The 24517-nt window shown below is 47.1% G+C and overlaps 1 non-coding gene across 1 annotated transcript; it reads right to left on the bottom strand.

Annotated features, from left to right (window-relative positions):
• Positions 1-22757: 22757 nt before the first annotated feature.
• TRNAC-ACA lies at positions 22758-22829 on the bottom strand. Its single transcript has one exon. It is a non-coding gene; the product is annotated as a tRNA-Cys (tRNA).
• Positions 22830-24517: the final 1688 nt, after the last annotated feature.

Below are 24517 nucleotides of genomic sequence, written 5' to 3'. Positions count from 1 at the left end.
TGTCTTCTACTCTAAGGAAGAAGATTGACCTTAACCTTAGTTTTCCATCCTTCTGAGAACCAATTTTTTCAATGGCTAATGGGAAGGAAACTTTAAATTTAAAAACTTAAGCAGAATATATTGAGACACTGATTGGTTTGCTCTAATTTTTCAAGTTTTTTTACCTTTGATGAGTGAAGCATTTTTCGGATGAGAAATGGCCTTCTGTTAGCTCTCTGATTCTTGTTCTGTTTCGAGTTTTCTTTTGTGCTGGTTTCTCCTTCCAGTGCACACAAGCTGTGTCATGACGGGTCTGTGGGCTTTTCACCATGTTTCCTACCCTCCGCTTCATGCCTTGCTTCAGTCTTTTTCTCTGTGTTTTGAAAGAATTCCTCTTTAATTCATAAATTTGGTATTTTGTAGTATTCATATTCCTGTTGCTTCCTCCATGACATTTTAAATTTCTGATCATCATCATTTTCACCCCCTAGAATATTTTTCTGATTCTCAGATTATTTTCTTTTCATTACTGCTCAACCCTGTTTTCCAAAGGCTGTGTCCTTTCAGATCTTACTGAGAAGATAAATGAGAACTTGTTACATACCTCCCTGTAACATCTTTACATACATCTTTCTGCTGCTGCTGCTAGGTTGCTTCAGTTGTGTCTGACTCTGTGTGACCCCATAGATGGCAGCCCACCAGGCTCCCCCTTCCCTGGGATTCTCCAGGCAAGAACACTGGAGTGGGTTGCCATTTCCTTCTCCAATGCATGAAAGTGAAAAGTAAAAATGAAGTCACTCAGTTGTGTCCAACTCTTCACAACCCCATGGGCTGCAGTCTACCAGGCTCCTCCATCTATGGGATTTTCCAGGCAGGAGTACTGGAGTGGGTTGCCATTGCCTTCTTTGTACATCTTTCTGACCTTTTAGTAATTACATTTTAAGGGAGATTATTCCTTTTGGACTATAAAGAAAGCTGAGTGCCAAAGAATTGATGCTTTTGAACTGTGGTTTTGGAGAAGACTCTTGAGAGTCCCTTGGACTGCAAGAAGATCCAAGCAGTCCATCCTAAAGGAAATCAGTCCTGAATATGCATTGGAAGGACCGATGCTGAAGCTAAAACTCCATTACTTTGGCCACCTGATGTGAAGAACTGATTCACTAGAAAAGACCTGATGCTGCGAAAGATTGAAGGTGGAGGAGAAGGGGACGACAGAGGGTGAGATGATTGGATGGCATCACTGACTCGATGGACATGAGTTTGAGCAAACTCTGGGAGCTGGTGATGGACAGAGAGGCCTGGCATGCTGTAGTCCATGGAGTTGCAAAGAGTCGAACATAACAGAGCGACTGAACTGAACTGATTGCTTTTGGGGTGTTTTTTGGCTACATTGTGTACCTTGTGGGATGATCTTGTTCAGTCCTGACCAGGGATCGTACATGGTCCACAGCAGTGAAAGCACCATGTTCTAACCATTGGACCGATAGAGAACTCCCAGGTGACTTTAATTCCTCCAGGTAGACACTTTCTTTTGATCTGCTGAATTCTTTCCATATTCTAGGTAATTCTGTTTGTTCATGCTTATAGGAATGGTGGTTTTCATAACCAGTGGAGTGGTGGTGGTGGTGGTGGTGTTGATGGTGGTGATGGTTTTGGTGGTGATGGTGGTGGTGGTGATGTTGATGGTGGTGATGGTGGTGGTGGTGGTGATGATGGTGGTGATGGTGGTGGTGGTGATGATGGTGGTATTGATGTGGTGATGGTGGTGGTGGTGATGGTGGTGGTGGTGTTGGTGGTGGTGGTGATGGTGGTGGTGTTGATGGTGGTGATGGTGATGGTGGTGATGGTGGAGATGGTGGTGGTGGTGGTTTTGGTGGTGATGGTGGTGGTGGTGATGGTGGTAATGGTGGAGATGGTGGTGATGGTGTGATGTGGTGATGGTGGTTTTGGTGGTGATGGTGGTGATGATGGTGGTGTTGATGGTGTGATGTGGTGTTGGTGGTGATGGTGGTAGTGGTGTTGATGGTGGTGATGGTGGTGGTGGTGCTGGTGGTGGTTATGAATGGGGTGGTGACCTCACCCCAGGGCCTTGTCAATCCTCATTGGTTATCTGCAAAGCGGCTTCACCCTGAGCCTATAGGAGAGGTTCCTGAGGGCTGTGGTCACCTGGAATCCATCTCTAGCTGGTCTTGACCAGGGTGGGAGGACCAGCCACATCCTACACCACAGGCAAGCAGAGCATGTAACTGACCAGCCCTTAAGGAGTCCCTGTGGGACAGACAAGGGCTTGGCTGGGAGAGCACAGGGCATTGGACCAGGGAGGGTAGGGAGGCCTTCCATGGGAGGGGCTGTGGGGTAATGGATCAAGCTCTGGTTTTAGCACCCACTGCCTTATATTATTATCCCAGCTCTGCCACCACGAGAGCTTGGGGGGTTTACTCCACCTCATGAGCCTTGATTTTCTTGGCTGTAAAATGGAGTTAATACTGTACTATTAGTACACTAATAGTAACTCAACAAATGTTACTTCCCTTTCCCATTTTCTATGAGTCTCAGTTCAGGCAACAGGCTAGGCCTAGGGCACTTTCCATCTGAGATCCCAAAGCCGAGATTCCCCACAGACAATCTCAGGCTGGTGGAATTGGAGGTGGGGTGTCATGGTTAGAGTGCAAACTTTAGCCCCAGACAGCCCTGAGCACTGCTTCCCAGCTGCGTGACCTTGGCTAATACACGTGCCCCCGCTGCACCTTGGGTCCTTAGGCATTGTGGGGTTGATGCTGTACCGCCTCACGGAGCCGCTGTGAGACGATGCTGGGACACGAGAGCACTCTGTGAACAGTGTTTGTGAAAGGATTTGGCAATCCCTGATGTGGGTTTCTATAATGTAGTTTGAAGAGAAATATTACAGTGTTGCTGTGTGTGCTCACTGGACAGGAACCAGCTGGGCTGAATGTTTCTTGCAAGAGAGATTGACAAGGGCACACGTCCACTCTGCTGTCACTGTCCCAGGTCACCGTGGCCTCATTCAGAGCGGGCACGATTGGCCTGGAGAGGGGCGAGTCAACAGCTCTCCCCTGGTCATATTTGACCATCACACAGTCAGAAAGGAGGGCTCAGCAGGCGCTGCTCCCATGTTGTTCTATATTTACCCCTCACTGGTCTATCCATGGGGCCGGGTGTGTGCTGATCCCTGCCCAGCGCCTCCCTGGCTCCCAGGGGCTCGTTATCACTGGACACAGACCCCTTATCTCCGTTGAAGGCTCAGGCAGCAATTTGCTTTCAGGTTGAGACCTCCTCAAATCAATTTCGGATGCTTTCTGTGTGACAGCCTGTGGCTGCGGGCACCTCCCTGGTCCCCTTGACTGGTCTCTGCCTCTCGACAGTGGTTCAAAGGAGCTTTTGGAAACCTTTTACCCTGCCAACAAGTCATCATTCATTCATGCACTCAATCAATGCTTATTGAGACCTTGTGCTGGGGGCTGGGGATATAAGCGCTCATAAGATATATATGAAGACACGACGCTTCCTGCAGCTCATAGTGAATAAAATAATCATGCAGTAATGAGTGCTGTCTTATGAAGAGCCAGCAGAAAGATAATAAAAAGACTGCCTTTGGATCATGTGCTAAGATCCCAATGCTACTGCATTGGATCCCCAAGAGGCCCCCCCCAGGGGAATATCATAGGTGCTCCCCCAAACCTCCACATCCTGCTGGTTCAGAACTTTTAAAAATTATTTCTTTATTGAAACATAGTTGATTTACAATGTTGTGTTAATTTCTGTTGTGCCACAAAAGGTCTCAGTTAACACATATATACATTCTTTTAAAAATTCTTTTCCATTATGGTTTATCCCAAGATGGATTGGAAAGATCCCTTGGAGGAGGAAATAGCTACCCACTCCAGTATTCTTGCCTGGAGAATCCCATGGGCAGAGGAGCCTTGTGGGCTACAGATATAGGGTCACAAAGAGTCGGACGCAACTGAGCCATGCACTGTGCAGTATAGTAGGACCTTGTTGTTTATCCACTCCATATGTAATAGTTTGCATCTGCTGCTGCTGCTGCTAAGTCACTTCAGTCGTGTCTGACTCTGTGTGACCCCATAGACGGCAGCCCACCAGGCTCACCCTTTCCTGGGATTCTCCAGGCAAGAACACTGGAGTGGGTTGTCATTTCCTCTCCAATGCATGAAAGTGAAAAGTGAAAGTGAAGTTGCTCAGTCGTGTCCAACTCTTCGCAACCCCATGGACTGCAGCCCACCAGGCTCCTCCATCCATGGGATTCTCCAGGCAAAAGTACTGAAGTGGGGTGCCATTGCCTTCTCCCCCCAAACTCCCAGTCCATCCCTCCCACACTGCCTTCCCCTTGGCAACCAAGAGTTTGTTCTCTATGTCTGTGAGTCTTTCTGTTTCATAGGTAAGTTCATCTGTGCCATTTTCTAGATTCCACATATGAGTGATATCACATGGTGTTTGTCTTTCTGTCTTATTTAGTATGATAATGTATGGTGTCATCTATGTTGCTGTGAATGGCATCATTTTGTTCTTTCTTATGGCTGAGTAGTTTTTCATCGTGTATATGCACCACATCTTCTTTCTCCATTCATCTGTTGATGAACATTTCAGTTGTTTCCATGTCTTGGCTATTGTGAATAGTGTTGCTATGAACACAGAATACGTGTATCTGTTTGAATTAGAGTTTTGTCCAGGAGTGGGATTGATGGATCATATAACAACTTTATTTTTAATTTTCTGAGGAACCTCCAATACTGTTTTCTATAGTGGTTGTGCCAACTGACATTTCCAGCAACAGTGTAGGAGGATTCCCTTTTCTCCATACTCTCTCCAGCATTTGTTTGTAGACTTCTTAATGATGGCCATTCTGGCTCAGAAGTCTTATCAACATCCTGGGATCATATCCTTAATTCAAAGGTTGCCCACGCTGTAATGGGCCGAACTGTGTCCCTATACAGATATGTTGAGTGTCTCAGCATGTGACCTTATTTCAAAATAGGGTCGTTCCTGATATAATTAGTTGATATGGGGTCATTAGAGTGGGCTCTATGGGGTCCTTACAAGAAGAGGAAATTGGACACAGAGACAGATGTGCACCAGGGAAGATGATAGAAAGAAGCAGGCAGAGAACAGCCAAGAGATGACATAGACAAGGATAGACAAGGACATAGACAAGACTGGAGCGAGGCAGCCACAAGGCAAGGAGTGCCAAAGACCACCGGCTACCACCAGCAGCTGGGGGGCAAGGAAGTCTTCTCCCCTAGAGCTGCCAGACAGAGATGGTCCTGCCGACCCCTTGATTTCAGGATCCCAGCCTCCGAGAATATAGTTCTCTGTTCTTTTACGCCACCTACTCATGCACCAAGTCCTCAGTGGGCAGTTACTCTGTGCCGACACTGCCAGATCTAGGGACACAGCTGGGGCCTGGGGCGCGGCCGAGGGGTAAGCTGGTGAAGGGCCTGGGGCAGAGGTGCCAGGTCCAGGGCACCATCATGGAAAGGCATCTACGGCTGAGACTGGAACCAGAGTCAGAGGAGGTGTGAAATCATCCTCCCCGGCGGACAGAGCTGGGAGGCAGACTGTGAGATGGGACTTCCGGGGCGGCCTCTCCCATCCTCTGGGCTGTGGTCATCACCAGGTTGTGCTCTTGATGGGCCCAACACAGCAGATGAGGCTACTACTTCAAAAACTCCAGTCTCATCCAATAGTTAGGCCTCCCTGAGACTGCCCCAGATGACACTGGATGGAGTTTGGGGGCATCCCCAAAACCCTCCATTCACACGTACCAGGGTGTTACCAGTCTAACCCACATGTCGCTCAGGGCTCACTCAGGGCCGTCGTGTCAGCATTCTGTCTGCAAGGCCCCATGTGTTTGCCCCACGCCACGCCCTCCCCAGACCTGTTCTCGTGTGTTGACCGCATGCCTTGTCCAAGAGAGAGCAACCGGGGTTAAGATCCCTGACTTCCTCGGACTATTGATAACGTTCTAGGTATCTATTGCTGTGGAAGATAGCCAACCTGTGCTTAATGGCATCAAACAACCACCATTTAACTCTTCCATGGGTCAAGAATTCAGACAAGACACAGTGTGGGTCCAGACTGCATTCCACCCACCTCCTCTGGCCCTCTGGGCTCTCCTTGAACTGGCCAAATGTGTGCCAGTTCACATGAGTGTGCCACCCCCTGGCCAGCATGGGCCCGAGGACCTGTGACCCTCAAAGGGTGTCACTGAGGCCACAGGTCCTGGGATTATCCCTCCAGAGGCCCTGAGTCCCCAGGGGACACAGAAACCCACCTGGAGCTCTGGATCCTCAGCCTAGAGGTGATGCCCCTCGTTCCCCACTAACGACTCAGACACCTGTCTTCCCTCCTTGAACTCTGCTCCACTTGAAGCGGCACAGATCCCCAGCTGGGGCTTCAAAGGCGTAGGGGACGGGGGGATTGAGTGGCCCTAAACACAGGAATCGGAGCTGCTTGTGATTCTCTAGAGTTCCCGCCCAAACTCATAACTATTCGCAGGCACAGACAGCTGAGCTCTGTCTGCGCTCTTGAAAGCGCTGCCTTTGAAGCTGGCAGTGGAGTGCTGAATGGCCCGCCTGAGTGGGCACCACACCCAGAGAGGAGGAGACGGGGCAACCCCTGGAAGGGCCACTCTGTTAAAAGGATCCATGGCCACTGCCAGGAGGTGAGAAGAACAACAGGAAGAATACACGTCCCTGCCAGTGACCTCTGGTCCCCAGTGATGACCATGGGATCAAAGGGGACTGAGAGTCCAGGGACAAAGCCACTTCTCTTTTCAGCTGACAAGCTTCAGCCCAGCCTTTTCCTGATGGACAGTGAAACTAGAAGGAAAAGCCCTTGCTCTTTGGAAGTGGGAGTTCTTTCCTTCCTTACTCCCTTCATTCATTCATTTGTTCTTTCCATCATTCAACACAGAGTGATTGAGAGCCCACTGTTTACATGGTCCTGCTGGGCTGAGCACTGGAGGTTGCCAGGTGGCCAGGCCAACTCCCCCACCCCCAGACTAGATGATCAGACCAGCATAAGTTCACATCCTAGTCCAGTTTCTTGCTAGCTGAGTCTCCCTGAATGGTGGCCCCTCAAAGATACATCCACCTCAAATCTGTAAACCTGTGAATGTGACCTTATTTGGGAAAGGGGCGCACAGCAGGAACTCAAGAAATGTTGGCCATTTTCATTTGTTCTGAGTCCCCCACCCCACTGCCTGGCTGTAAACGGCGTCTTGGTCTCCAGTGAATTTCTAAGTCGGACCCTGAGAAAGAAAGATGCAAAACTTGATTTTGATACCATGTAGATGTTTTAAGGGGGTCCGCTCATGCTACCTGCCACCCTGAATTGCCTGCATTGCCTGGCATTTTGTGTGAAGGTCCTTGGGCTCCTGGACAAGAATGAACTCTAAGGAGATTAGACAGATCAAATTCACAAGTGTACAAGCTAAATACACTCTGCACTTGAACTCCTGCCCTTGAACACCACTGTGTGATGAAGTATGAGTGAAATGAACCCCAGCAGCCAGGGTGAAGCCTTCTTTCTTTATTTATATTCATCTTCAATAACTCCTAATGTTTAGAGGCTTTTTAAACTTTCTGTTTGGAAATCATTACAGACTCACAGGAAGTCACAATAGTACAAACGACTCAGGGTTCTGTGCCCCCTTCGCCCAGCCTCCCCTAGCGGTGACCCCTGCTTATACAGCAGTAGCCACTGTCCAAAGGAGACCGACCCGGGTATAATGCTGTCAACTATTATTCTGTTCTTGCCAATCTTTTCCATGCGTTCGCTTTTGTGTGTGCGTCTATGTAATTTTATCCCAGGAACAGACTGGTGTCACCACCACTGAAATCAAGACCCGGACCACATGCATCCCCACACAGGACGTTCCTCGTGCTGCCCTTCACAATCACAGGTGTGCATACCTCGTACCCTGGCAACCTCCAATCTGTTCTCCCTCTCGCTAGCTTTGTCATTTTGAGAATGTTATATACGTGGACTCGCAGAGTAGGCAACCTTTGAGACCAGCATCATTCTCCTGAGATCCATCCAGGGGGTTGCATCTATGAACAGTTTGATTTCTTTTACCGCTTTTCATTCTATTGTAAGGATGAACCTGATTTTGTTTAGCCATTCACCTGTTGAAGGACATTTGAGTTATTTCCAGTTTGGGGCTACTAAAGATGATTTAAACGTTCATCTACAGGTTTCTTTATGGGGGTACGTTTTCATTTCCTATGAGATAAATACCCAAACAAATGTTCAGTTTTAAGCTTCTCTATTATCTGGAACAAGGCTGCTAAGATGTCATGATCTGCAAAGACTTTAGAATTTGTGTTTTAAAACATCAGCTAGGTAGTCATTTTTCTAAAGAGAAATCATCTTGTTTTCACACTGATTTTGTAGATGGGGCTCCTTCTATATAGAATCTGCATATGAAAGAATACTAATATGCTCTTTTTGTCAGAGATAATTGTGTTAGTCTCATAACCAATTTAAAAAGTAGAGAAGAGACAGCCACTGTACCGCCATTCCATTTACGGTGACGTTGAAACCGGTGGCTGATGTGGTTTTCTTTTCCATTCTGCCAAGCCTGAACTGTCCTAATGGACCCCCACAGGCTTAGTGGTACCACTGCCCCTAAAGGGGACACGTTCGCCACGGTGGTAGCAATGTCTGTGTAGAGACGCAGCCTGGGCTGGGCCTGTCCAGACGCCCGCCTCCACCCTTCCCTCGCACCTCTGTGGGCCCCACTGTGGCCACACCCACTGTACCTGAGCACCCAGAACACAGCGCCGCCAGACTCACGGCCCTTCTCACCTCATGCAGCCGGCCCTCTGCCGCTGACTACAGTCCAGCATCCCAGGAGACAGCACCTCCTCGGCTGCACCCAACATCCAGCTCAGACCAGGAGGTCCCATTGAGGCCTGGCCACCAGGGGCCACCATCCGGCCCACACGCTCAGCTGGGCTCCCTGTGTTGACTCACAGGCCAGGGCCTCCTGGGGCCCAGGAAGAAAGTCAGCCAGAGAAAAAGAACCACCAAGACGGAAGCCATGGTCTTTCACAACCGTCGCTTTTGCTGTATTTCATTCATATTTGCAGAAGCAACAGAACAGAATGTATGAGGACCTTGCTTTGTTTAAAAAAGAAAATAACTTGCCATATCTCATCAAACCTAAGATGCTCTAGTTTGTAAGACGATCACTGCTTTATGTACCACAAAGAAAGAAAATGTGCTTCCATTTAAACCACAACACACGACTGCAAGACGTCTTGAGTTCAGAGATGCTCACAGTCAAGCCATGTGCATCTTGGAATCAGATGAAATTCAGGATACAAAAGTTAAGAAGCACCTCCTGGAATGGTAACAGCTCTTCTCTCTGCTTGGGGCACCCCATGCCCACCTGGGTGACTGCTATTTACTCTAAGAGTTCAGCTCAGATGTCTCCTCCCAGGGAGGATGCCCCAGGACATTTGGACTCTATTCTGCGAGCACAGGAGTTGCAAAATGATGGCCTGTGTGTGTCAGTCTGGTGCAGAGATGTGTTTTGTTTGGCCTGAGCAGGGTTTTGTTCTTGTTTTGCCCGTCATCAAAACTTTTTTGAAAATCTGACATCAAAATAGGAGAGAGCTGTTGTATGCCTTAAAATCTAAATATAGCTAAATTAACTACAAAGTTAATTAAATACATACTTATGTTATCTTGGTAGAGTAGCAAGAATTACTGAACTGATAAGGCTTTCTGTGATGGAATATAAATTGGGGAAGTTGTGTGGATCATCAGTGTTGCTTTCTTCTAAAAGAACACCCTACTGTGAATCTGGCCTTTCTTCCTGTCGGCAAGCAAAACAATGTATCAGATCAGATCAGTCACTCAGTCCTGTCCGACTCTTTGCGACCCCATGAATCGCAGCACGCCAGGCCTCCCTGTCCATCACCAACTCCCGGAGTTCACCCAGACTCACGTCCAACGAGTCAGTGATGCCATCCAGCCATCTCATCCTCTGTCGTCCCCTTCTCCTCTTGCCCCCAATCCCTCCCAGCATCAGAGTCTTTTCCAATGAGTCAACTCTTCACATGAGGTGGCCAAAGTATTGGAGTTTCAGCTTTAGCATCATTCCTTCCAAAGAAATCCCAGGGCTGATCTCCTTCAGAATGGACTGGTTGGATCTCCTTGCAGTCCAAGGGACTCTCAAGAGTCTTCTCCAACACCACAGTTCAAAAGCATCAATTCTTCGGCGCTCAGCCTTCTTCACAGTCCAACTCTCACATCCATACATGACCACTGGAAAAACCATAGCCTTGACTAGACGAAACTTTGTTGGCAAAGTAATGTCTCTGCTTTTGAATATGCTATCTAGGCTGATCATAACTTTCCTTCCAAGGAGTAAGTGTCTTTTAATTTCATGGCTGCAGTCACCATCTGTAGTGATTTTGGAGCCCAGAAAAATAAAGTCTGGCACTGTTTCCACTATTTCCCCATCTATTTCCCATGAAGTGATGGGACCGGATGCCATGATCTTTGTTTTCTGAATGTTGAGCTTTAAGCCAACTTTTTCACTCTCCACTTTCACTTTCATCAAGAGGCTTTTGAGTCCCTCTTCACTTTCTGCCATAAGGGTGGTGTCATCTGCATATCTGACAACTGAAAATACTGAGCATGGCTGAAAACCATGGTGATCTTGCAGGAATCTGGACATTTTACATCCATAAGGTAAGCATTTGGAATTTGAACCAGCCATTTCTTTTTATGTTTTTTTTTCTTTTCCTTTTCCAAGGAAGGATGCAGTAAATCTCTAGCCAAATGCATGTTGATCCTTTCACAAGCCTCCCCTGTCTGGATCACTAAGGTGACACCCCTAGCGAGCAGCATGTGCCCCAGAGTATGGCATCAATTTCCAGGATCCATGCAGGGTGTTTTTGTTTATCTTTTGGTTTTTTGCTTGTTTGTTTCCTTCTCAATTAGTGGCTAACATTTAAGAATCAAGAGTTTCAAAAAATCCAACTATCTGGCTTTTCTAGGAAAACCTGAACGTGTGACATTCCTGAGCCGGGGTCCCTGCTTGGCCTAAAGACATTTGTGTTATGACCCCTGCCACAGGCAGTAGGAGCACAGAGGGATTCAAGGAGGGTATGGCATGAGCTTCTGAAAGAGGGGCTGATGCCTAGCACTGATTTAATGAGGAAAGACTGATTGGGATCAATCAGAAGCTGCTGGAGTGATTCAAGCAGGAGATGGGGAGGCCTGAACTGGCATGAGGCTGCATGTAGAAGTGGGGGCCTCTGTGACCGACCAGGGAGAAGAGCTGAAGACACGAGAAAGGGACTTCCCTGGTGGTCCAGTGGTTAAGACTCCATGCTTCCACTTCATGGGCTTGATCACTGGTCTGGGAGATAAGATTCCACATGCTACATGGCTGAAAAAAAAGGATATAGGAAACGGGTTTGGTTTCTGGCTTTGGCACTAGAGGCCAGGGAGGGTGGGGAGGCTTCCAGGTGGGGATAAAGTTGCAACCAAAATTGGCAACCCTGGGGTTGACAAAGGCTTTGACACCCAGCTTCTGCATCCTCTGTGACTGTCCTATTTAAGCAGGCATCCCTCACCTACCTTCCGCAACCTTCTGGTTTGGTCTTGGGCCAGAGCCCTGTGATGAAGCTGAGGATTGGGCTGAATTTCAAGAAGAGCCAAATCGCAGGCTTTGGGGTAATGCTAATCCCAGCTCTGGGTGAGACCAGTTCATGGTCAATGGAACAACTGGTGATAAAAGGGAAAGTAAGCTGCAAAGGCCATCGAGGGGCTGCAATGGGACCTGGGGCGTTTGCAGGGAGAATTTTTGCTCTACGGCTACACTGCTCTTCTCTGAAAGCCCTGCTGGGGAGGGCACTGGCCTGCCAATGTGTGTGCATGTGTGTGGGCTCAGTCATGTCCTACTCTCTGTGACCCCATGGACTGTAGCCCACCAGGTGCCTCTGTCCGTGGAATTTTCCAGGACAAGTTACCATTTCCTTCTCCAGGGTGGCCTGCCAATCTCATCCTCTTAATTTCACCCACTTCCAATACCTAGGGGCTGTATCATTAAGGACACTTGGAGTGCAAGTAACAGAAACCCAAAGTAGAAGAAGCTAATTTTTGGCTGACCTACCTAGGGAAACCAGAGATACACCTGGTTTCAGGATTGTCTGGATCCAGGGACTCAAATGATACCAACAGGATGCTATCCCTCTGTCCTTCAGCTCTCCTTTTGAATAGACTGCCCCCAAAGACAGTCAGCCTATAACTTCAAAATCCCCTCCTTCAAGTTTATTGATCCCAGATGAAGGGAATGCTTCTATCTAGAGAATTCCAGCAAACATCCCAGGGCTGATGCTTGGTGGCCTGGCTTTGGTTATGTGAGCCAATCACTATGACCCCAATTGTGCAACTCTGGCATAGGGGCTTAGGTGAGTGCCACCCTGACCAAGACTGAGAGTGGGCAAGAGTGGTTCCACAGAGGAAAATCCCAGAAGAAGGGGACTGGACGCAGGGCAGGCAGACACACAGGATATCACCACAGAGCGTTTGCCTTTCAACCCTGAGGTCAGAGGGAGGAGGAGCTCCTCCCCTGCCCAAGGGGAAAGGGAATTCTCCCAGACCATCTCCTACCACAACCAAATAACCTCCTCTTGCTCAGCTAGACCCACTCCCCCTACCCCTAAAGAAAGGGGGGAAGGACTTCTGGATAGCCAGGGAGCCCCCCTCCCCCACCTTGACTCTGCTCACACCTGTTTTACATCACAGCAAAAAAACTAGCAAAGGAAACAATTTTGAGTATGTTAAAGTACATAAGGAAAAACATTAACCATGTCAGTAAAGACTTTCAAATCAGAAGGGACTGGATGTATTTGGGTCAGAGGATTGAGAAAATTCTGGATCACTAACGTTATCCACTCAAAAGTATCTCTGCTATTGCTTTCCAGGATTTTGGTTTGGAAAATGGTTAATAATTTGGTTTCAGCTGCTGCCACATTCCACACAGGCCTTGGGATTACACAACCACTTTTGTTCCTGAGAAGAGCTGAGGGTGACGCCTATAACTTGCTGGATAGAAATGTTTGAAGTCAGCGTAGTGTGGAGTAACATGAGCAGCAGGGCTGAAAGATGGATGTAAATATTAGCCTTGAAAGCTCACCTTCCTGAGTAAATCCGTTTTCCAGAAAGATGATGTCTGAGATGTCTTTTCTGACCTGCGGTGAGTCAGCGCCCCAGGTGGGAGGGAGGTGAGGAGCCCATGAAACGCTCTGCTACCTGGGAAAGATACATGTGGGGGAGTAGCCCTTAGAATGGCTTGCCCCCATACATCACAGCAGGATCCTCTATGACCCACCTCCCAGAATATTGGAAATAAAAGCAAAAATAAACAAGCGGGGCCTAATTAAAGTTAAAAGCTTTTGCACAACAAAGGAAACTATAAGCAAGGTGAAAAGACAGCCTTCAGAATGGGAGAAAATAATAGCAAATGAAGCAACTGACAAACAACTAATCTCAAAAATATACAAGCAACTCCTACAGCTCAACTCCAGAAAAATAAACGACCCAATCAAAAAATGGGCCAAAGAACTAAATAGACATTTCTCCAAAGAAGACATACAGATGGCTAACAAACACATGAAAAGATGCTCAACATCACTCATTATCAGAGAAATGCAAATCAAAACCACTATGAGGTACCATTTCACGCCAGTCAGATTGGCTGTGATCCAAAAGTCTACAAGCAATAAATGCTGGAGAGGGTGTGGAGAAAAGGGAACCCTCTTACACTGTTGGTGGGAATGCAAACTAGTACAGCCACTATGGAGAACAGTGTGGAGATTCCTTAAAAAACTGGAAATAGAACTGCCTTATGATCCAGTAATCCCACTGCTGGGCATACACACTGAGGAAACCAGAATTGAAAGAGACACGTGTACCCCAATGTTCATTGAAGCACTGTTTATAATAGCCAGGACATGGAAGCAACCTAGATGTCCATCAGCAGATGAATGGATAAGAAAGCTGTGGTACATATACACAATGGAGTATTACTCAGCCATTAAAAAGAATACATTTGAATGAGTTCTAATGAGGTGGATGAAACTGGAGCCTATTATACAGAGTGAAGTAAGCCAGAAAGAAAAACACCAATACAGTATACTAATGCATATATATGGAATTTAGAAAGATGGTAACAATAACCCTGTATACGAGACAGCAAAAGAGACACTGATGTATAGAACAGTCTTTTGGACTCTGTGGGAGAGGGAGAGGGTGGGATGATTTGGGAGAATGGCATTGAAACATGTATAAGATCATATATGAAACGAGTCGCCAGTCCAGGTTCGATGCACGATACTGGATGCTTGGGGCTGGTGCACTGGGACTACACAGAGGGCTGGTATGGGGAGGGAGGAGGGAGGAGGGTTCAGGATGGGGAACACAGGTATACCTGTGGCGGATTCATTTTGATATATGGCAAAACCAATACAATATTGTAAAGTTAAAAAATAAAAATAAAAAATGAATGAAAAAAAAAAAAGAATGGCTTGCCCCGATCCCACTTTGCTCAGCATGAGAACTTTAGAAGTCCAGACCCTACCACTCGAAAAACCTGAAAACCATCTAAATGCCCCCAAAAGAATGGAGGTGGGTGAAACCATCAGGTTCATTCACTTACTCAGCAAATATTCATTGAGTGCCTTTTACGTGCCAGCAATTATCTCTGGGTAAGAGGTTTCCCAATAATTTTTTTTTCCTTCTGTAGAATTTGTCAGTGTTTTCCCAATTTTCTCAGTAAGCCTGTATGACTTGTAACATCAGAAAAAAAAATCAATGATCTCCTTCAGTAAGCACAAAATCAACAAAAGGAACTCATGCTCGGAGCCCACGCTGGCAGCAGGCACCAGGTACCTATTGCCGTGTAACAAATGTGCCAAACATAGTGGCAAAAACTAACAACACTCATTCATGCGTTGTTATTTTCTCTCGTGGTTCTGGGGCTTGTCCAGGCTCAGCTAGACACTTCTCAGTTTCTCACGTACATTTGACATCAGATGATGGCTGATGCTGGAATCATTTTGAAAGTTTCCCCACTCGCACGTCTGGCATTTAAGGCTGGCTGTTCCTGAGACCTCAGCTGGGCTGGAACACCAGCAAGTGGGCTCCTCGTGTGGCCTGGGCTTCTCTACAGCATGGTGGCTGTGTTCCAAGGGGGAGTGTTCCAAGAGAGAGCCAGAAGGATGCGATGTTGCCTGATGACCTTGTCTCCGATGTCACACAGTAACACTTCCCCTGCAGTCACAGAAGCAAAAGTCACGGAAGTCAGCCTATATTCAAGGGGAGAGGACTTAGACTCCACCTTATGACGGGAGGCTTGTCAGGAAATTTGCAAATATCTTTAACAGGGATTACACCGTGTTTTCCTGAATCAAAGCTCCCAAGCACCTCTGTGATCTTTCAACACCAGCAGTCATCCTTCCCACCACTCTGTGAGTTCCTGTCTTATCTGTCTTCTCAGCATCCCTGCCCCCACTTCAGACCCTCTACTCTCAGCAGGAGACCTGGTCCCCTCAAGAAAGGGAAACCAGACACAGCAGATGTCCCCACGCATATGTACTCTTAGGGCTGAATCTGAACCCCCTTTCCAAGGTGCCCCCTCTCCGCTCAACTCCTCCATGACCTCACCCAACCCATTGGTCCATCCTTTCTCTCCCTTTTCCTTCACATTCTTGGAATGTGCTCTGTTTCTTGACCCTAAATAAGCCAGTCCCTCAGAGCCTGGGGGAGGGAACCATCCAGAAAGTTATTGCAATCAGGCGGCCCAGGTCAGATCAGGGCAGTGGGAAAAGGCAGGAAAGGGTCGGCCGAAAGCAAGTCCCCTTTGAAAACGGCTTTGAGGTTTCCAGTTTTTTGTCTCATGCATCATGGTATCTTTCTTACTAAATATGTCAGACAGAGTTCCCTCTGTCCTCTTAAGTCCCAGAGCAGCGAGTAGGCATGGATCCTGCTGTGAAGAGGCTGAAAGACAAAGCCTTTCCAGAGAAGCAGAGTCAGGAGGCAGCAGGAGCAGGGTCCTGGGGCTGAGAGTGCCTTTCTCAGAGGCTGAATCAGTTAATCCTCGCCTAGAGAAGGAGGGTGGCCACTGTCACTCCCTGTCTGCAGATTCCCTATGGCGGTGTGCAAAAACGCTCTCTCCAAGCTTACTAGTTAAGTGGAAACTGGCTGTGATGAACCTGCACACAGCACCAGAGCGACATCAACGCTGCACAGGGACCCAGGGAGAGGACGGAGAGCCTGGCAGTGGTGTTGTAAGGCTGCGGGGTCACAGTTCACACTCATCAGCATATCCAACACCCCATCCAACTGTGTGGAAACGACTTTTTAAAAAGCAGAACAGCTTTGGAAGAAATAATATCACCTAATAAACCTAGAAGAGAAGTCATAAGTGACAAAGAAAAACAAATCAGGAAGCGTCATTTGTACTGGATACCCTATGGCATTATTTTGCGTTGAACACAAACACACTCACTGTATGTGTGAAACAGTTGTTTAAATGCTGGATATTATGCTGAAATGTCTAACAATCCCAAAATATCTGATAAGTTGTGAGGATAGGAGTCTAAGACTGTATATTTGCCATGATGTTTGGGGAAATCGGTTGGGATTTCTGGATGGACTGGATATCAGGATGGTTCTTCTCCTTCAAATCAAGGATGGCGCAGCCTGTTGCCTTCTGAAGTCCACAGCTCAGGATAGGGGTTCAGGACTGGGGTGATGAGCAGTGCTTGTCCCCAGTTCCCCACCCGATGCCAGACCTAGTCATCATAGGTCTTCACGGCTGCCACTCTGCTGGGCAAGACATCATATATGTCTCATTTCAGTTGTGGATCATGGATTTCCAGTTGAGGGAGAGCATTTTTTCATCCTTTATTGGTTGGTTGTATCTATTGACTCCCATTAACTTCCTGGGCACAGAGAGACCATCTCTGGCTGGTGCCCTGAACTCCTTCCAGTCTAACCTTTAGAAATTCCCAGGATCTCTGACAGGCTCTCCCGCAAGCAGCTTTCCGAACAGGGCAGACAAGCACATTCCAAGAAGCAGGGCTGTCTGAGCTCTGCTGGGAAGGAGTGTGACTCCGGCACCTAGTTCCTCTCTGGGTTCCTCTGCCTTCCTCCCAGAAGGGGAGGTTGGGGGCCTTCTAGGCTCTCCTGGGGAAGTGCCCAATCAAACACCAGCTGGTATGGCCGGAGAGTAGACACAGTGTGGGGCACGTGACCAAGGGCATGTGCCACTCGCTGGGGCTTTGGGAGAGCCTTCTGCACCATAGAGCCACTTGTCATTTGGAAATGCCGCGAGGAGCCGGGAGGCACGTTCAGCCAGATGGTCCGACTGTCCTCCATGTGCTCTAAGACCACCCGGCTCCACACGGCCACAGGCTCCCCAACCTTCAGAGTGACCTTCATCACTGAAGGGCACTGATCACCTGCATCTGTACCTTCGGGGGTCCCTGTGGGTTGGCCCTGAGCAGAGGGCTGGGGAAGGGGCCCTGAGTTTTAGACAGTGCTGGCCTTCTGACTTGATCGGTAGTGGGTTAGAGAAGACAATGACACCTCAGTGTGTCTTGCTCGTTAACTGTTTTTGCGTGAGAGCAAGCCCCCGACCCCAGAACCAAGCACGCACAGACACGAGCGACTGAGCAAAAGTTTTAAAAACAAAACAACTGTCCCCTAGATTTACTTCTAATTTACAACGTGCCCTCTTATTACTATTTTTTTTCCAATTTATCCGCCCTCAAAGCCTAAGTTTTTAATCTCTTATGGCTGAAAGACGTGGAGCCTCAGAGAAGTCTAGGAACTTGTTCAGCATCAGAAACCTTAGAGCCGGGAAATGTAAAAACTGTCTGGAAAGCAGTCTGGCAGTTCTTTAAAGAGTTAAATCTAGAGTTACCCCCTGACTCAGCAATTCCACTTTCAGGTACATTTCCAAGAAAAATGAAAACGTGTGTCCGTGCAAAAACTGTTAGAAAAAAAAATTTTTTTTAATTTTGAGATATATTAAAAAAAAAAGACCCATGATAACCAATGTTTGTTCAATACATTTTTAAAATGAGAAGGGAAAAAAACTCTTTCATGAATGTTCATAACATACTCATGATAGCCAAAAAGTGGAGACAACCCTAATGTCCATCAACAGACAAAAAGATAGGACTTTTGTGGTGGCCCAGTGGCTAAGATTCCACGTGTCCAGTGCAGGGGGCAAGAGTTTGTTTCTGGTTGGGGAACTAAGATCCCACATGCCATGCAATATGGCCAAAAAACTTAAATTTTTTTAAAGAAACATCAACAAAATGTGGTCAGTCTATACACTGGAAGATTATTCAGCCACAGAAGGAATGAAGCTCTGATAATACATACTATAACACAGACGGACCAAAAACATCATGCTCTGTGGAGGAAGCCAGTCCCCAAAGACCACATTTTATATGATTCCAACCACATAAAAGTCTAGAATAGGAAAATCTATAGAGATGGAAGTAGACTAGTGGCTATTTAGGGCTGGGGGTGGGACTGGGGAATGGAGGAGTAATTGCCAACAGGTACCGAGTTTCTCGTTGAGGTGATGAAATGTTCTAAAATTGTGGTGATGTTTGCACATACCTGTGAATATATTGGTACTAAAACCATTGGATTGTTCACTTTAAGTGATCAGTTGTACCACATGTGAATTAAATCTAAATAAAGCTGTAAAAAAAACCAAAAACTTTCAAAGCCAAGACTTGCCATATGAGCTTTTGAGTATAACTTCATCTCTTTCCACACATCAGGCTGAAGGTCAATGCATGAGGTGCCTGACTTGAGCCCCAGAGGCATCTGCTGGATGGTGAGTGCTCACAAGCCCCAGTGCTGGCCAACAGCCTGATGACACAGCCTAGCCAGGAAGAAAGGGTGTATGCTAACAAAAATGGAGGATTTTAAAAAAGGACGGATGTTAATAAAAATATTAACCAAGCTCTATTACAGGGGGAAAGTAGCTGAGATACCCTTTGAACTATGGGATGGATTAACTGTGTCACGGAGTACGATGCAATCACAAAAAATGATGTACCAAATAAAATCTCAAAGTCCATTAACAGAGAACAGAGTAAATCATTTACAGGGTGTCCCCACAATGGTGTGCCACAGAGCCATTTGAAAGAATGCGGCAGCTCTATGAAAACTGAAATGGAAGGATCCTAAGAGATACTGATGTAGGTGCAAAACCGTGCATAGGATTCTTCCACTTGTATAATTTTATATACACACATGTACATATACACACACACACAGACACACACATATACTTGAGTACAGGGACAATATTTAAAATATTTAGCAATTGATAGAGCAGATAAAATTGTGGTGCTGGGGAAGACTCTTGAGAGTTCCTTGGGCTGCAAGGAGATCAAACCAGTCAATCCTAAAGGAAATCAATCCTGAATAGTCATCGGAAGGACTGTTGCTGAGGCTGAAGTTCCAATACTTGGACCACCTGATGTGAACAGTCAACTCATTGGAAAAGACCCTGATGCTCGGAAGGATTAGAGCAAAAGGAGAAGAGGGTGGCAGAAGATGAGATAGTTAGATAGGATCACCTACTTAATGGACATGAATTTGAGCAAACTCCAGGAGACAGTGGAGGACAGAGGAGCCTGGCATGCTGCAATCCATGGGGTCAGAAAGAGTCGGACACGACTGAGCGACTGAACTGAGGGTACCATCCAGTTAGCATGGATGCTGGCAGATATTGCTGCATCCACACTGAATATTAAACCTGAATTTGTGAGTGATATATTAGAACATTTCTGGAAGGAGATATAAGAAGCTGATGTCAGTGATTGTGTATTAACTAAGGAGCTTTTGACTGAATGTAAGATTATACCCAATAAATACTCAACTTTTACAACTCAACAATAAGAAAACAAACAACCTAATTAAAAAATTGCCAAAATATTTGAATAAACACTTCACCAAAGAAGATATTCAGACGGCAAATAGGCATAAAACATCATTAGTCATTGCTGGTAAGTCACCTCAGTCGTGTCCGACTCTGTGTGACCCCATAGACAGCAGCCCATCAGGCTTCCCTGTCCCTGGGATTCTCCAGGCAAGAACACTGGAGTGGGTTGCCATTTCCTTCTCCAACACATGAAAGTGAAAAGTGAAAGTGAAGTCGCTCAGTTGTGTCCGACTCTGTGCGACCCCATGGACTGCAGCCTACCAGGCTCCTCCGTCCATGGGATTTTCCAGGCAAGAGTACTGGAGTGGGGTGCCATTGCCTTCTCCGTCATTAGTCTTTAGGGAAATACAAATTAAAACCACAATAAATGCTGTCATACACCTACCAGAATGGCTCACGTTTAAAAGGTTGACCATACAAAGTGCGGGTGATGACATAGAATAACTGGAATTTACTCACACAGCTGGTAGGAATTTAAAATGGGGCAAACACTTTGAAAACACTTTGATAATTCCTTAAAAATGTAAACATACACTTATATGATTCCAACCACATAAAAGTCTAGAATAGGGAAATCTATAGAGATAGAAGTGGACTAGTGGCTATTTAGGGCTATTTAGTGGCTATATAGACTAGTGGCTATATGATCCAACCAGTGCTTTCCTAGGTATTTCACCACCTACAAATGAAAGCCTAAGTTTATACAGAGATTCTACACGAAAGTTTATATCAACTTTACTTTACAGCAAAAACTGGAAATGACTCTAATGTTCATTATTCAGTTTGGACAAACTGTGATATATTCACATGATGAAATACTACTCAGCAACCAAAAGGGATGGACAATTGATACATTCAACAAATGAATCTCAAAATACTTATCCTGAGTGAAGGAAGCCAATAGTTACACTAAGTGCAAGGAGCCACACTCCCAAAATAGTGTGATAGTGACAGGAAGCAGGTCAGCGGTTACCTGGAGAACACGCAGGGCCGGTGGAGGAACAGTGAGGGCCCATTGGCCACAAAGGGCCGCCCCGCTTCTGGGCTGACGGGCATGCTAGTCACCTTGGTTGTGACTGTATGCATGTGTCAAAGCTCAGTTGTGCGGTTTAATTATGTGCAGTTCATTAATTATCAATTTCATCTCAGTAAAATCATTTTTAAAGTAAAAAAAAAACCACAACAGTTCATACAATCTGAATTAATATATTTTTGAGAAAATAGAAAAGAAAAAATACACAATAATGTATTCCCAAATGTTAATGGCAGTTCTCTCTAGACGGGATTATGACTTCTTCCTATCTTTGAGGGGAGAATTTTGTTCTGATTAAATATGTGCTCAGTCACTCTTGTTGTCCAACTCTTTGTGACCCCATGGACTGTAGCCCACCAGGCTTCTCTGTCCATGGGATTTTCCAGGCAAGAATACTGGAGTGGGTTGCCATTTCCTCCTGGAGGGGATCTTCCCAACCCAGGGATCGAACCCAGGTCTCCTGCATCGCAGGCAGTTTCTTTACCTGCTGAGCCATCAGGGAGGCTCCCCTGATTAAATATACTTACTAGTTGTCCTGCAACTGGCACATCTGGCATTGCTCTCGTAACATGAAACTGCACTCTGACGAAAGCATGCCTCCACCGACAAGAGACTTCCCACAGACAGCCTTCATTAATTGGGGTGAAACTCCTAGCTAAGGGAATCTGGAAGGGGCCGGCCCTTGGGTGGTTGAACACTCAGCTGCACCCCATCACTACATCCCAAGGTTTGGAATCCGCCCTGCACTAGCTACCCCTTCTTAAGCATCCCCATGATTTCCTGGTGGGAACCGACCCCTCCTGCCTTCCATTCTGTGGTTGGTGAGAGCAGGGTTGTCTCCACCCCCCTGCTGGGCCTGACCAGACAGGACATCTGCCCAGTCAGGACATCTGGCCCCCTCAGCTGCAAGAATGAGGGCAGGGACCAACGCAGGGATTTTTGGGAACTCTTAGAGAAAAGGCCCTCTCTTCTGGGGTTCCAAGCTAAGAGGATGTAAGTCTGAAGCTGCCTGTGGAGGAAGAGGGAGACTTGCCACCTCAGGCAAGTCCCCTTGAGAATAAAGCCAACATGGACAGAAACAGGGAGATGAGTTCCTAACATTGTAATTAGAGCACCTGAATCCAGGTGTGATTAAAGCCACTCTCCATGTTTTATGAGCCAGTGAATTCCCACCTAAGCAAAAGGTTAGATGACTGCCCTGCTCCTAAACGCCCCTCTCCAACCCCAGGTCAGCAGGGATCCTCACCCCTCAACCCCTCCCTTTAGATCTCTGTGGTTGCTGGGTGGGGTCCGCATCAAGACAGAGCAGCTAGACCCTCTACCCATATTGTTTGGCCTCCCTTATTCTTGCTGTTGAGAGAATTCCAGAGGCCCTGGAGCCCAACTGCCTGATTTGAACCCTAGATCCATCAGTTCCTAGCTGTGTGATCTGGGGTATGTTTCTGGTCCTTTCTGGGTCTTAATCGCCTCTGCTATGATAACACTACCTACCTTATAGAATTCCTGGATTAAGTGAAAAAATAAGTAAGCAGTCAGTAAGTTTATTAACATCATCACCACTGCAGAACATAAAAGTAAAAGTCAAGTCACTCAGTTGTGTCTGACTCTTTGCGACTCCATGGACTGTAGCCTACCAGGCTTCTCCGTCCATGGGATTTTCCAGGCAAGAATACTGGAGTGGGTTGCCATTTCCTTCTCCAGGAGATCTTCCCAACCCAGGGATTGAACCTGGGTCTCCCGCATTGTAGGCAGACGCTTTACCGTCTAAGCCACCAGGGAATTATAGAACATAAACATAAACACCTGACCAAATATTGTTTTTGGATCTCTTTATAATTGCTTACCATTAATTTTATTTTGACTGCCATTTGCTGTTTCTAAGCAGTCTAAGAGAGTTGTCACTTTGCTCCCAGGGTTTCGGGGGCCCCTTCTAGGACACTCACCACCTGCTACTCTGTCTGGCTCCAGGTCTGTCTCCGACAGGCTGCAGGCTCTGCAAGGCAGGTGGAATCCTCGGCACCCAGAAGACTGTAGCCAGCGTTCACATGCAGGAAGGTTCTGGAATCAACTGGGTGGATGAGGTCATTCAGGAAGGCAGTCAGAGCTTGCAGAGTCTAATGAGACACCTCCTTAGTCCTCTGATCCCCTGGTTTCGAAACCTGTTTGGGTGGAGGCAGAGAATGCCCGGCAGTGCTGTGGACTGCTAACCAGGAATACCCTTCTGAGAAGTGCTAACACTTCTGTCAGGAGTACTCTTTGTTTTTCATACCAGTCAAGCTGTCAGATTAAAACTGATGGGCCATTTCCTCAATTTTCAGCCCATATTCATTGGCTATTTTATGGATTCATTTCATCCAGGGCAAAAACAAAACAAAACAAAACAAAAAAAACACCTCTTGGGGGAGGAGGGGAAGAGCAAAGACTTAATAATAAAAAAGAGAACATTTTACACTGAGTTAATTCTACCCATTGACTTTTGTTTTCTAGATGGATTAGGAAAGATGACGAATTTGCCCTGGTCTGCTCTGTCCCACTCTCAGCCCTTGCCCATTTGAGAAAATCGGCTCCATCCCTGGTCCTGAGTCCCTGTCAATCCCGGCATTCTCTTCTTGGCCTAAGTGCCATTTCCCCCAAAATAAAGTCCCAAAGAGAAAAGGGAGTGGATGCAGTGGCCATTGAGGTTATGGTGTGAGCTCTTGGCTTGAGTTTTGTCTTTTAATCCTCCCAGTGCCCCTGAGAGGTCCGCGCTGTTGGCTGTCCCTGTGCTCCAGAGCAGGGAACCACAGAGGGGCAACCGCTGCCAGGGAGAGGGCAGCTCACCTTCCCACCACCCCCGCGGTGGTGCGCTGACACCGCAGGCCCTGGGGCTTTGCTGCTGGGTACTGAGAAGGGGGTGTCACCCGCCTCCCCTCACCCCAGCCCACAGCCCTTCATTCCCGACAGCATGGCTGAGACTCCCGCCTGGTATCTCTTAGATTAGCCCCCAGCTATTTTTATTCTGCCCCTTGCTGAGGGAAGAAACACAAGTTTGGACAAACCCTCAGGCCGGGCCCCAGGGGAGACCACCACTGCCAAGGAAGAAAATGGAGCTGATTTTACATGTTACCATCTTTTTAACAACATCTCTTTTCCTTAGAAGCATGGCCAAATTGAACCACCTTGCCAGACTGCCTCCAGCAGGGCCTTTTTGACCCCCTAAACTCACTCACACAACGGATGGAGGCCGACTTTCAGAGTCTTGGGGACTTGTGCCTGTTGAATTAAAGTCCCATCTCCTGGGCTAGTGGGAAGAGGTGTTCTGGAGAGGCGCTTGCTGATGGGAAAAGGAACTGGAAGGGTGTCAGAAACACAGGGAAGCCTAGAGAAAGCCAGGCTGTGCTGGGAGGGTGAGATCAGGGCTGGGCCAAGGTGGGGACCTCAGGGACGTCTGAATGAAGGTGACGGGGTCCAGAGCTCACCTGAGTGGA

The sequence above is a fragment of the Bubalus bubalis genome, chromosome 19, assembly GCF_019923935.1.
Source record: "Bubalus bubalis isolate 160015118507 breed Murrah chromosome 19, NDDB_SH_1, whole genome shotgun sequence".
Classification (NCBI taxonomy): Eukaryota; Metazoa; Chordata; class Mammalia; order Artiodactyla; family Bovidae; genus Bubalus; species Bubalus bubalis.
This window is presented reverse-complemented; position numbering and strand designations above follow the sequence as displayed.